The following is a 12470-nucleotide window of genomic DNA, read 5'->3' on the forward strand; positions in this document are numbered from 1 at the left end:
AATAGTATTTCTCATGTGAAAAATAGAAAATGAATAACCAATCAAGCTGTTCCTTTGAGCTGATCCAGGTTGGGAATTTGTGAACTTTCCAGCTTAGCCAGCAAGGATAGTTGCTGAATATTTTACAGAATTAGCTTCTTATTTAAATCTCCAGTTATAGGCTTTTGAATGGGGAGACAAAGTTGTTCTTTGCAAAAGAACTACTGAAGAACTATTACTTAAAGATTTTTTCCCTTTAAAAGACTTGCCATCATTAACAGCAACAGCAGAGTGACAAGTTTCACAGCTCTACAAACTACTGCCCTCCCATCTCTCCCCTCTCCCCCTCTTAGCACCATCAGTGGTCCAAATATTTCAGCAGCATCACGCTTGTGCACTACCAGTCTCTATCTCCAGGGAAATGGCCATATGTACAGGCTTGATGAGTCACCTACACTTGCTTTTATTTTACTCCTGTCCACAGCAGTCCTCTGTAAAACACAAAAGCAAACAAACAAACAAAAAAACCCCAAACAACCCACAGCACCAAAATGTCCTTTTTTCCTCCCCTTCCCTGCTTCTTGCCCCATTCCAATGCTCAGCACTCAGGCCTTATGCTATCAAGACAGCCAAGCTTCCTCTCCTGCTTCATGAATCAATATAATGACCATCTGCTCACATTATTAAGTTAAATATATACCAGAACACATTGATGAGGGCAGCTCATTTGCCATGGTCAAGTGATCAGTTCATAGCTGCTCCATGGCCAGTTGTAATCTTTCCAGAATAAGAGAGAGCAGGTGGTCAGCCAAATGCTACTAATCACAGTATTACCTATGAGGTTCCCCAGGCTAGAGAGAAGCATGAACTGTCAAAGATGCTGCTAAATAATGTAACTTTGCAAAACAAAAAACCCACCAACGTAAGGCAAGAGTTATTCTGATGATCTTTGGTCCAAACTGATTTTCAAACTAATGTATTTCATGTCAAAATACCCTAAGGTGTTCTCTTTTGGTCAGTCATTTGACTAAAGCCAAACAGTTAACTTTACAACCTCCCATTCACCCCCATTTACCTGCCACACAAATTTCTTCCACTCTAGAAATCATGTAAGAACTTTATTTATAGCAGACATGCAGTTAGGTTTACCTACTGAGCTTAACTTTCCATCCCAACAAAAGTAAAATTGATGATAACTATTAGAATTGTCAGGGTAGCCAATGGCCCTGGAGTCACATCACCATGTGTTAGTGCTATAGCAGTGCAATAGGAAACCGTAACTAATGGGGAGACAAAATACCCCCGAATTCTCCATGGCCCCCATAATAGGCCTGTAATGCTTGGATACTGCATCAACAGGTACTTAACCAGTATTCATTTTAAGAAAGCTACATCTGTCTAAACACACACTTGATGTGGTGCTGCCCCGCGCAGCAGAACACCGGTGAACTACACAGAATCTGGCCTCATGTGGCAATTCCTAGATAACTTTGTTTATACACTTCACAAAACCTTCACTGTTAGCTTGATCCTGTAACTCCAACTCACATGGGCTCATGGCATGGATCAGGCACCTTCGCAAAACATCCACATTCCACAATGAAGGCCTGATTTGAAGCATGCATACCTTGAAACACACATATGCAACACTGCGAGACATTAACATGATTACTTGGTGTCTGCTAACTTTGGCAGTTAAGTATCTTTTCTACAAATTAAGATAATTCAGAGAAATACAGATTTAAGACAAGTGGTTTTTCTCTTGCACTGAAGACCTAAAGATACCTTCCCCCGCTTCAGAGAAGCTTTATAATGATTCAAATACTACCTCATTTTTAGCAGATACCAAATACAGAGCATTGCAGAAATAGTGCAGTTTTAAAAGGTGCTTGCTTATTGTGAAACTGCACATCACAGCCAAAACCCTCTTAATAGCCATCAATGTATCACATGGATAAAAGCCTGCTAAAAAAATAAAACCATTCCATAAAGAGTCCCATAAAACAGCTTCCAACCTACTGTAAAGTCAAGCAGCTCAATTGCCACTGGTGTATGAGGAAGAGAATATATAGTCTTGTCAGCTCAGTCCAATTATTCTGTTTTTAAATCCTGTTTCTGCAGATGTGTGGCAGTGCAGCACACAGGTTGAATTAAAAGTGAAGAATAAGTTATACAAGTATTCAGAAAGGTGCTCTCTGGATGATAATCAATCCAGATCGAGCAGGAAACACTTTGGTCGGGTAACCGAATCTACTAGTCCTGTGAAACAGTTAATCATTTAAGCTATTTTTACAAAAGTCCAGGTTTGAGGGATATGAAAAAAAGACTGCAAAGTCAAATCAATAAGCAAAAGCAAACCGCACAGGAAAGATGCATTATCGGGATTCCAGCAGCGCTAATGCTACAGGAAGGCTCTCAGCTGCTGCACGCATGTTGACTTCTGTAACCACACAGGGTCAGAGCTGATGGCCACTGCTCCTTCACTCAGGGTTCTTACAAGAGTTCCAGTATCAAGCATATCCAAAAGTAGTAAAGTAATTTAAAAGCTATTCCTCCCTATTCTGTAATGAATGCCATTGAAACCTTCATTTTAGACAGGATAATAGTCATGACGCTTTTACTGTGCACAGCATTTTAGTGTGTGTTTGCTACAAGTATTCAGTTTGGTTCTAGGCTCTGTTTTGATGTGTCCAGATATAACAACTGAAAAAACCACTATCTGGCTCTAAACTCATCTGAGCTCTTACTGTTTTATTCAAGCTAACAGACTAACTTGCCTAGTTTATGTTAAGCATGTGCTCAAGCTGCTGTTTGAGTCAACAGATCTTTAGTTCACTGTCTTCCTCAGTTCTCCCCTAGAACAATATGAAGCGGCCCCGATGAGTAAGCACAGGATAAAGCCTGCCCACATTTGTATCTTAGCAGAATGAATTAAAATGTTTTACAATTGACTGAATACTACAAAGTGAAAAGTTAGTAACTGCGCAGGCTATTTAGCCTTAGCTTTTAACTTGGAAGAAAGGCTTTCCTTTATAAGAAAAATATAGTAAGTAGGACAGAACTGGGAACACCAGGATTGCAGTTTTCCCTAGCATTACAAAGTCTACTCAGCAAGAGACTTGTACAGTATGTTACTCAACGTCACTGTGTGAAAAGACCTAGACATAAGATGCCCAAATCATTATCCTAATGAATTTGCAATCTAAAAGTATTAAATATGAAGACTCTGATCCCACTGAAATGACTAGGAAGAGCTCCCATGGGCATCAGCAGGGGAAGCTTGTCACAACAAGCTTTCAGCTCTACGCAGTCCTACCAACATTAATAACCTGCCAACATCAATAACCTGCACAGCCAGCGAACTGTTTCCAAACCCCATTTTTCTCTGCTGAGATTTCAGTTCCTTCCATTACCACAAGGAATAAACAGATCACCTGAGCAATATCAAACAACGTCATAGAAGATAGCTGCTGCAGGATCTCCGCAGTTTTCATACCACCTATGTTGCGATTCATACACCAGGTGACATTTACAAACCAAAATCACTCTCCACTGCTTGCTGGCTTGTTTGTTTTAAATGAAGGCCTGAATTTATCTTGAATGTTTTGGGGCATACTACTAGACAAAGCCTTTTGTTAGCATTTATTGCATTCTCATGTTTATCATTAACGTGTTGGTGTCTGCATGATTAAGATGCTTAGCTATTTATTCATTCTGGAAAACCAGAGCAAACCAGGCTTGAGGTTGAAGTTACAAGTGAAGTCACACTGGATAAAGCACACATCCTTCACCCTGCTCCCCTGAGGTCTCAACCTATCTACTCAAATACATAACCAAACAAGTACACTCCAAATATGAAAAGAATAACTATCAGAATAAAGCCTTTAAAACCTCATTCTGATATCACTAGCGTGTATAGGAGCAGCTGTGTTGCATGCTATTATGATTGGCCTTGTTTGCTTTACAATGGTATTTAATATCAGACTCTGACTCTTTGTTTCAAAGACCACTCAATTTTTTTCCATACATTTTCTCTCAATGGATTAAACAGTTTGAGACATTTTTCTACTTGCCTCATTATCACTGCCCAAAAAGTGAGTTTATCATTTTAAGACTAATGAGTAATTTGGACATCCAGGACATTCTCTAATCACCTCTGTCAAGAAATATTTCCACAGCCTCAAAATAATACTTGGAGACTATACAGTCTGATCTGGACGAAGTTCATGCCCATATTCTGCGACAGCATCAACACCCTTGGAAATGCTGACACGGGGGCTGCGGGGGCATTGCCCAGCAGCAGGAAGGCTCAGCCGTCACCGTTTCTCTGCGTGCCACATTGCTCCGCTCTGTAGGATGCACCAAGTGGCAGCACTGGTACGTAACTGGCCACTTGCACAGGGCTAACTACCGGGCGGAGTGTTACAGTCCACTATGCACGGGGGATGATGAACAGCATTACGGACCTGCTGATCACCGTCTGCGAGATGTGAACCCCTCATCTCTTCCTGTCCTACTCCTGCTTCATTCCTATTGAAGTGAAACTTTACCCCACCTGGTTCTCACATGTGCCACATACTTTATTGAAGTTTGTTACTACGAATTTAAAAAGCATGAAGCGAAACATTAGCTGACTCTTATTGCAGTAATAAAACACGCAAGCTCAAAGCAAAAATAAACATTTGTAAACAGACTGCCAAAAATTTCTCAGGTCAGAGTACAGTATTTTAATTTTCAATCACACTTTGAAATATTTTTCATGAATGTATGTAGCTCTCTTCTGAACCCTCTGAATTCTTTTTCCTACTATTTTAGTAAGATGCCCCAAAGCTTTCGTAGGAAGCTGCTCCTAATTTTCAGCTTGGTTGATATACCTTTGCTTGTAATGAATTTCCTTTACAATACTAATTTTATCCCTATATGTTCTGAGCTCTATACACAGATGCTGATGCATTTATCTATTTTCTTATATACTTACATCCATTTACCCTTAATATAGTTAGAAGCAGTTATTTAATCTAATACTTTTCCCTGCTAATGTTTGTCACTCTGCTTCAGAGGCACGTAAGAGGTACTCTACGCCAAGCAGCCAAAATGATAAAGAGCAAAACCAAGCTCCCTCTTCCCCACTGCACCAGAGTGCGCCTCTTCCACATGACATATTGTACATTTGAATAACCAGTTTACTTAATTTCTCCCAGCTTGTCCATTTCACTGAAACTACTCCCTTTTGCTCCAAACCCTATCTCCCTGTCTCAGAAATTAACATGCACTAAATGCCAGTAGATTCTCTTCTGTCATCGGCTTTTCTGCAAAGTCCTTGCTCTTCACCAAAATGAATCCTCAGCTAAACATCAGTTCAGCAGCTGATGAATTTACTGGCTCTCATCATGACAAAACTGCAAGTATTAACCGTTACTGGCAGCACAATAGTGTTGTGGAAAAATCTGTGTATTATCACAATAAATTTTCTATTTGTACACTGATAATACTATTAAAAGTGTCCCTTGTTTTCTGCTAAGCAACCTAAACCCTAAACCAAGAAACTGCTTCCTTTTAAGTTACATTTAAAAAGTCTGCTAAAACAAGGCTCTAAATAACTATTTATACCTTCTCCCACTATGCAAAACAACTTCTCTTAAAAGGAAGCCTACCAAAAAAAAAATAAATCTATCCCACCTAAATTAAAATAATTTTGTAAGCCTTCAGTCAGTCCTAACATATTCTTCCATTTAAAATGCTTTGCATTAAATTGATCACCTTAAAAGAACTCTTTATTAAGACTGCCTTATTTGACTACAGACACACATGTAAGTAGCTCTCAATACCCTTATTCTCTGGCCCTTTTTGGAATCTCTGTTTTGTGCCAGTTTTTCTCTCTTCCTTGATAGGCAAACTATTCAAACTCCCCTGCACTGCACATGATGCTGGAAAAAGGATCATCATCTTTTTAAAGTAACCTGAACCCTCAGTTAACAAACTGTCATATTTTAAGTCTTAAAACATCAAGTTCTCTAGGCACTCAGTATGCCCACAAAGGATTACAAATATTATACCTGTCATTTGCTGCACTTTTTTTTTCCTGCTTACCTTTCCAAGGATTTTGCTTGTTTATTTGTAAAGAAAAACAAAGGTATGTAAATATGCTCAATACCTGATTTTTCCGGTGCACATATATACATTTGGTGCATTTTCATTTCAATTATATGATTCCATTTCTTTCACTGTAACACACACAATTAAGCGTGAGAGAACTAGCGTACAGTGGAGAGTCAGGCGAATCAGTAACATCCTCCCCTCAGACACAACGTTGACAGAGTAGAACTTCTCTTTTCCCAAAACACAGCAGAACTGTTACGTGTTTTTTTTTCTCGACACTTGACCGTGCCAAGGAGATCAGCTAAAGTTTGACAGCCACACAGTTCCCAGGTTGAGAGGGTACGTGCCCCCAAGCAGATCGCAGGATCAGCCTGCTTTGTCACCAGGGCACACCAGCTAGCGCACACTAGCCAGCAGAGCGGACAACACGCTTGTGTCTGATTACGTCTCCACTTAAAGCACGCACTTTACAATAGGCTCAGCAGACCCTATGGGTAGAGTTCCTGTATCAGTCAGGATGTGTGTATGGCCTGTTACAGTAACTATTCTCCCTGAAAGGTCTAGGGCAAGGCACAATCCTTAACCTGGTAAGAACATTCTTGACTTTATTCACTCCATAAGCTACAGAATCACAGAATCAACTAGGTTGGAAAGGACCTTGAAGATCATCTAGTCCAACCATTAACCTAACACTGCCAGTTCCCATCTACACCATATCTCTCAGCGCTATGTCAACCCTACTCTTAAACACCTCCAGGGATGGGGACTCCACCACCTCCCTGGGCAATCCATTCCAACGCCAGCAACCCATTCTGTAAAGAAATGCTTCCTGACATCTAGTCTAAACCTTCCCTGGCGCAACTTGAGGCCATTCCCTCTTGTCCTATCGCTTGTTACTTGGTTAAAGAGGCTCATCCCCAGCTCTCTGCACCCTCCTTTCAGACAGCTGTAGAGGGTGATGAGGTCTTCCCTGAGCCTCCTCTTCTCCAGACTAAACCCCCCCAGTTCCCTCAGCCGCTCCTCATATGACATGTGCTCCAGACCCTTCACCAGCTTCGTTGTCCTTTTCTGGACACGCTCGAGTAATTCAATTTTTGTAGTGAGGGGCCCAAAACTGAACACAGTACATGTATTTCCAGCTCAAGGTTGTTTGTGCCATAGAATGATATCTGCTAAAGAGCAAGAGGAGTCATAGGATCTGCAAAATACTAACTAGTCAGAAATATTTCAGAAAACCTGCACTTAGCAGCATCTGTGCTGCTTCTATCCACTTGTAACAAACCCAATGATGCTTGAACTACAAAGCAAGAGATATTAAAACCAAAAACTTAAAAAACCTCAGTGACTATCTGCCTCACTAAAATAACTCTTTGTCTACATATTTGCCATTAGAACATCTCATTTTAGAAGTGAAATCTATAGAAATGTTACTATGGTGCTGTTGACACCAGATCCAATAAATTTGAAAATTGGCTTCCAAGTTTTCATATAAACCAACTACATTGGCAAAAATTTGTGATGAAGAAACTCATATATAGATATACTGTGCTCAAATCTGTTATCAGCTATCGGTTTCATATACAAATAAGAGATGTATGTACTCTGAACACAAGATACTCCGAACACAAGTTTCCTCAGTCTTCATATGAGATATCCTGAAGTCAGCTTAGTCTGGTAACATTACTATTTCAAATAATCATCAGTTATCCTCTTCTAAGAGCTGAAGAGAACTGTCTTCAAATATCCACATGTACAACGAAATACAAATTCACAACCAGTACTTATCATTTCAGCACAGCCCTCTAAGTGATACACATTTAAGCCACTAAGTAGCACGGCTGGTTTTGTCGTGTGGTTTTATTGTTTGCTTGGTTTTGGTATCTTAAGTTTAATGTATCTTTTAACATCATTAGACATTTAATTATCAGAAACTCCATGGTCTCTGGCAGAAAAGTGAAAACTTCAGACTAATAATTTTTAAGAGCTAAAGACTACATAGTAAATACTTATGGGACAAATTAGGAAAGAAAAATTATTCTTCAAAATTAAACAACTAAAATTCCATTAAGCAGCACTTTGTACCATCCTACAGACTTGATTGCTCCCAGAACACAGAATGTGAGATTAATGTTAGGTTTACTCAATTTTATATGCAAAATTATTTGAACAGCTTGAAACAAAGGTCCACAGCCTTTGGACCACATGACCAGAAGAGAATTTAGATAATGTAATAGATGGCTATTATTTTCAGTGCTGAAAATACATTTTGGACTGTGAAGAATTAAAATGGCTTGGTGAAATTTTTTCAAAACCTGATCATATAATCCCATAACTTCAGCCACATGTCACTAGTTCTCTTCTGCTTCCCCCATCCATCTTTTTATGATATATATATACTTGAAACACATGGCAATAAGTACTACATCAACTGAGGGCTTGTCTGATTTTTCAGCAAGAACAGATTCTTGTTCAAATATCACACTTAAACTCTACTTGATTGCCCATAATTAGAATTATTACCCCAAGTGAGAATTCTCAGGACAAGAAGCAACTTAAGGACATAATAGACATTCCCACTCTTTTCACAGCTGTGCATCCCAGCTAAAATTTTTGCTTTAAAAATGAAACAAAGCATTCTCAAGCAATTTTTGTGGGATTGCAAACTTCAAGATTTTACTTGAGATTAAATTTCTGATTTTATTTCCTCTCTTCATTATTAAGAAGAAAACTTCAGAGCCTGCAAAATGCTTGCAATAGTCCTCTGTAACTGGAAATATTCACCCCAGACACTTCACTGGACAATAAATACCCTAACTGTCCTAAATGTAAAGACCTCAAATATGCCGTGAGTGGATAAGAAATATAGAAGAAAGTCTATAAAGTTACAGGCTTGAGCATGACTGAACAACAGATCAAAATACATAAGAAAAATCCAAGATTGAACTATTTCAGACGTACAAAATCTAAGCAGCAGCAGGAATACCTGGAACACAGCCTAGAAACAGTTGTGGACACAGACTAAGTACAGTATTTTGGCCTGAGTCACTCCTCCAGGCTTCCTGGTACCAGGTCACAGCTGCTGTCCTCTTTAATAAAATAATACACTGTTAATGAATCACACTATAATAGGTTTTTGGAAAGCAATTATGTTTCTTCAAGACTGGGATAAGGTTTTAATTGCTAGTTGTAATTTGACATATATTTCCTCCCTTATTAATTACATAAGCACAAAATATTTGTTCAGATTCATTCCTTCGTCCTTTGGACAATGGAGTTGAAGATGCAAAAGCCAGGAATACCTTTTAGTACGTGAGGTGATACATACACAGTAGCAAATAAGTGTCAGCAGAAGAATGAATACTAACGAGCAGAATGTAATTAATGCCTGCACATCTTCTGGTCTGTAAGTAAAGCCATATCTGTAACCATAAGATGTTTTACAAACATTAGCAAACTAATGGACAATGTAATACATCATTTGAGAAGAGATAAAAGAAAGAATTGACTGTCTATAGCTCAGGATATCACGATTCACTAGATACTGCAGATGTTTTTATTCTTTATACATATTTCTGACCTAACCCAGAATTATGAAGTAATTTACTCAATAATTAACTAATCCAGGGCATCTTCTCAGAAAAGCATTCAATTGGGCTACAAATAAATTTTAAAAGTTCAGAAGTATTTCCTACATCCTTTGTTCATATTAATTATGCATTTTATTCCTAGCTTTAAACTCTGTTGACTGCAGCTGCTATTCAATGGATCTTATATAACACACTGACATTACCATTATTTGTTTTATCTCATCTCTTTTACATAAAAATAATCTGGCATTTCATTATTATTTCTTAGCCTTCATTTACTGTGAAGGCATTTTAAATATTTTGTCCTTAATTGTTTTAATAAAAATCCAGCTTAAGTAATTTAGATGGGGGGAAAATTGCAAATTAATTGTCATTTAATTATTTTAGCAACTAGACCCATGGCAGATATCACAACAAGGGGCTGACACTCAATTTTAGTAACAAGACTAGTTAGAATATTTGCCCCAGAATTATTAGCTAGATGTTCAGTGAATCAATTATATTAATTAAACAGACAAGACTGATGACAACTGATGTCAATAAATATGTCAATATGTTAATAAAGACACCAATGCCGCCTCTCTCCCCAGCGCAAATATAAACAAAAATCTAGCTGGGTATTTCATGGATGCATTGCTGACTGAAGTAGTAAGTTATCACAGTTACAACAGCAAGCGTATCATTTATGTTCACTACAAGCTTATAGGAGAACCTGAGGAGGTAGTAACAAAATCACAGCTGAGTTCCTGAGTCATGGGTGTTTATGGCCACTGTAATCCCACTCCCTGGCAATGCTAGGGAGCACCTGGCTGCAAAACTATTGCAATCTAGCTGCATTTGGGAAATGAGAATGGTGGAATTTGCAAAACAAGAAGCTGTACAGAGCTGTACCATAAGGTTTGTTTTGTTAATTTTTTTTACCCTCCCCTTTTTAATCAACTTTATTACTACTATACTACTGCTACACAGATCTCCACAATGTGACCAAGCAGGACAAGGCTGTACGGAACACCCACAGCGTCAAGAAGAGGGTGAGTTGGCTGTACTGAACTTCCTGTATATCCACCAGTCACAAACCATGGTGGCCTATTCAGGGGCAAGAAAGATTGCCAACCTACCTGCTGACTGCCTGCATTTACATGTCAGTGGGCTGCAGCAGCTTGGGGCATCACTCCTGATGGACTGCACGAGGAGATAACAGCCCATGGGAACTGCAAAGGAGCCCTGCCCTGGCGTGGGGTCAAGGGCAAACATCAGTCTTTTGATGCTATAAACCAGTCTGTGTCACACTCTGATACCTGGGTTCCTATGCCAGAAGTGACACATTATCCCTGACATTTAAGTCATGCTTTGTATTTATTAGTTTTTAAAATGTATTTCCAATTTAGAGGAAGGCCAACAAAGTGATTTTTTTAAGACATTCAGTAGTTTTGAGAATGTGAAAGTGAACACCAGTTTGATGCCATTTGGTGATAAAGAGTCCATCAACTCAATTTCAAATAAGAATGTTTCTGTGACGTGATCGATGCTGAAGATGTGGAAGAGGAGAACAGTTCATAGCAAGCCTACACCTGAAATTATAATTTATAGGAGGAAGAGCAATGCATTCTCCAAAGGGGATTTCTTGGGAGAAAAAGCCCTGTCAATCAACGTACAGCATGTCTATAGAACCAATACAACAAGCAATAAACTTCTAGAGCAACTGCATATGAAAAAGCATCCATAATGTTCTCCTCATCTGTTATCAGCAGAAAAAGCAAGAGGGTCAGATATTTCAGATGTGTACAGCTTCATATTTACATCTGCAGAATTACAGCAAATTTAGGATAGGAACTTTATGACAATTTTAACACAACAGAAGTTTAAAAAAATCCACATGTATTACCCTAAATATTCAAAAGCACCAATATTCAAAGTATGCTATTATTCCTTACATGCTCCTGAAGCCTAGATGATTTGAGATAAATCAGAATTAACACAAGAATCCAAATAACATGCTTCACAGTATGTTTGGTGCAGAGGCTTGAATAATAAATCCACAGTACTCAATCAAAACACCTTTCACCCAAGAGGCAATCCCACATCCCAGCAATATCCAACAAGCAATGCTTCCTCCTTTTCCTCCCCACTCAGCATTTGTTTTTCTGTTTAACATATGCCTAATCTTTGCACAGCAGAGAACTAATTTAGTACTTCTAAAAGGAGTGGAGATACAACTACAGCTAATACTTAATACAGGAGCTCAAAACAAAAGGCCATCAGGTCTCAAAAGTTTCTTTCCACAAGCATTTCACTAGTACACACTAATATACCTTTTTTTTTTTTTTTTCTCCCTAATTTACTAATATCTTTTTGACTGCAAATCAGGTCATATCATACAGAACTGTGGGCAGTTCAATATTCTGTTTTTTCATCACTGCAATGCCCTGGTATAGGATTCCTTTTGCTATTCATCTCAGTCTTCCCCAACTTTTGTTCATTTTTATAATACAAATTATGATTTGGACAAAGCAACTGGGTAAACCAGAACTCCCAGCACTACCTTGAAACATGATTTATTTTCTCACCACAACTCTTCAGTTTATAATCAGCTTAGCTGTAAAAAGAGCATGCAGATGTGCATGCTGGTTCTTTGGTTCTTCTAATGTGTCTACAGGCAGAGATTAGATACAGTACTTTCTTTGGTGAATTAAGAGTAAGTGAAAAATCAAGTATTCGTGCTCTCACAGTCCTTCTGCAAAAGCCTTAACAACTAAAATACTTGTACACGTGGAGTTCAGACCATGAAAGACAACTGTATTCAAG

At 38.6% G+C, this 12470-nt stretch overlaps 1 protein-coding gene across 14 annotated transcripts in view; it reads right to left on the bottom strand.

The window, feature by feature from the left end:
- The window catches only part of IQSEC1 (IQ motif and Sec7 domain ArfGEF 1), a 356789-nt gene that overhangs the window by 195620 nt on the left and 148699 nt on the right, over positions 1-12470 (bottom strand). The gene's annotated exons all lie outside the window — the stretch shown is intronic.

This window comes from Strix uralensis, chromosome 10, assembly GCF_047716275.1.
Source record: "Strix uralensis isolate ZFMK-TIS-50842 chromosome 10, bStrUra1, whole genome shotgun sequence".
Classification (NCBI taxonomy): domain Eukaryota; kingdom Metazoa; phylum Chordata; class Aves; order Strigiformes; family Strigidae; genus Strix; species Strix uralensis.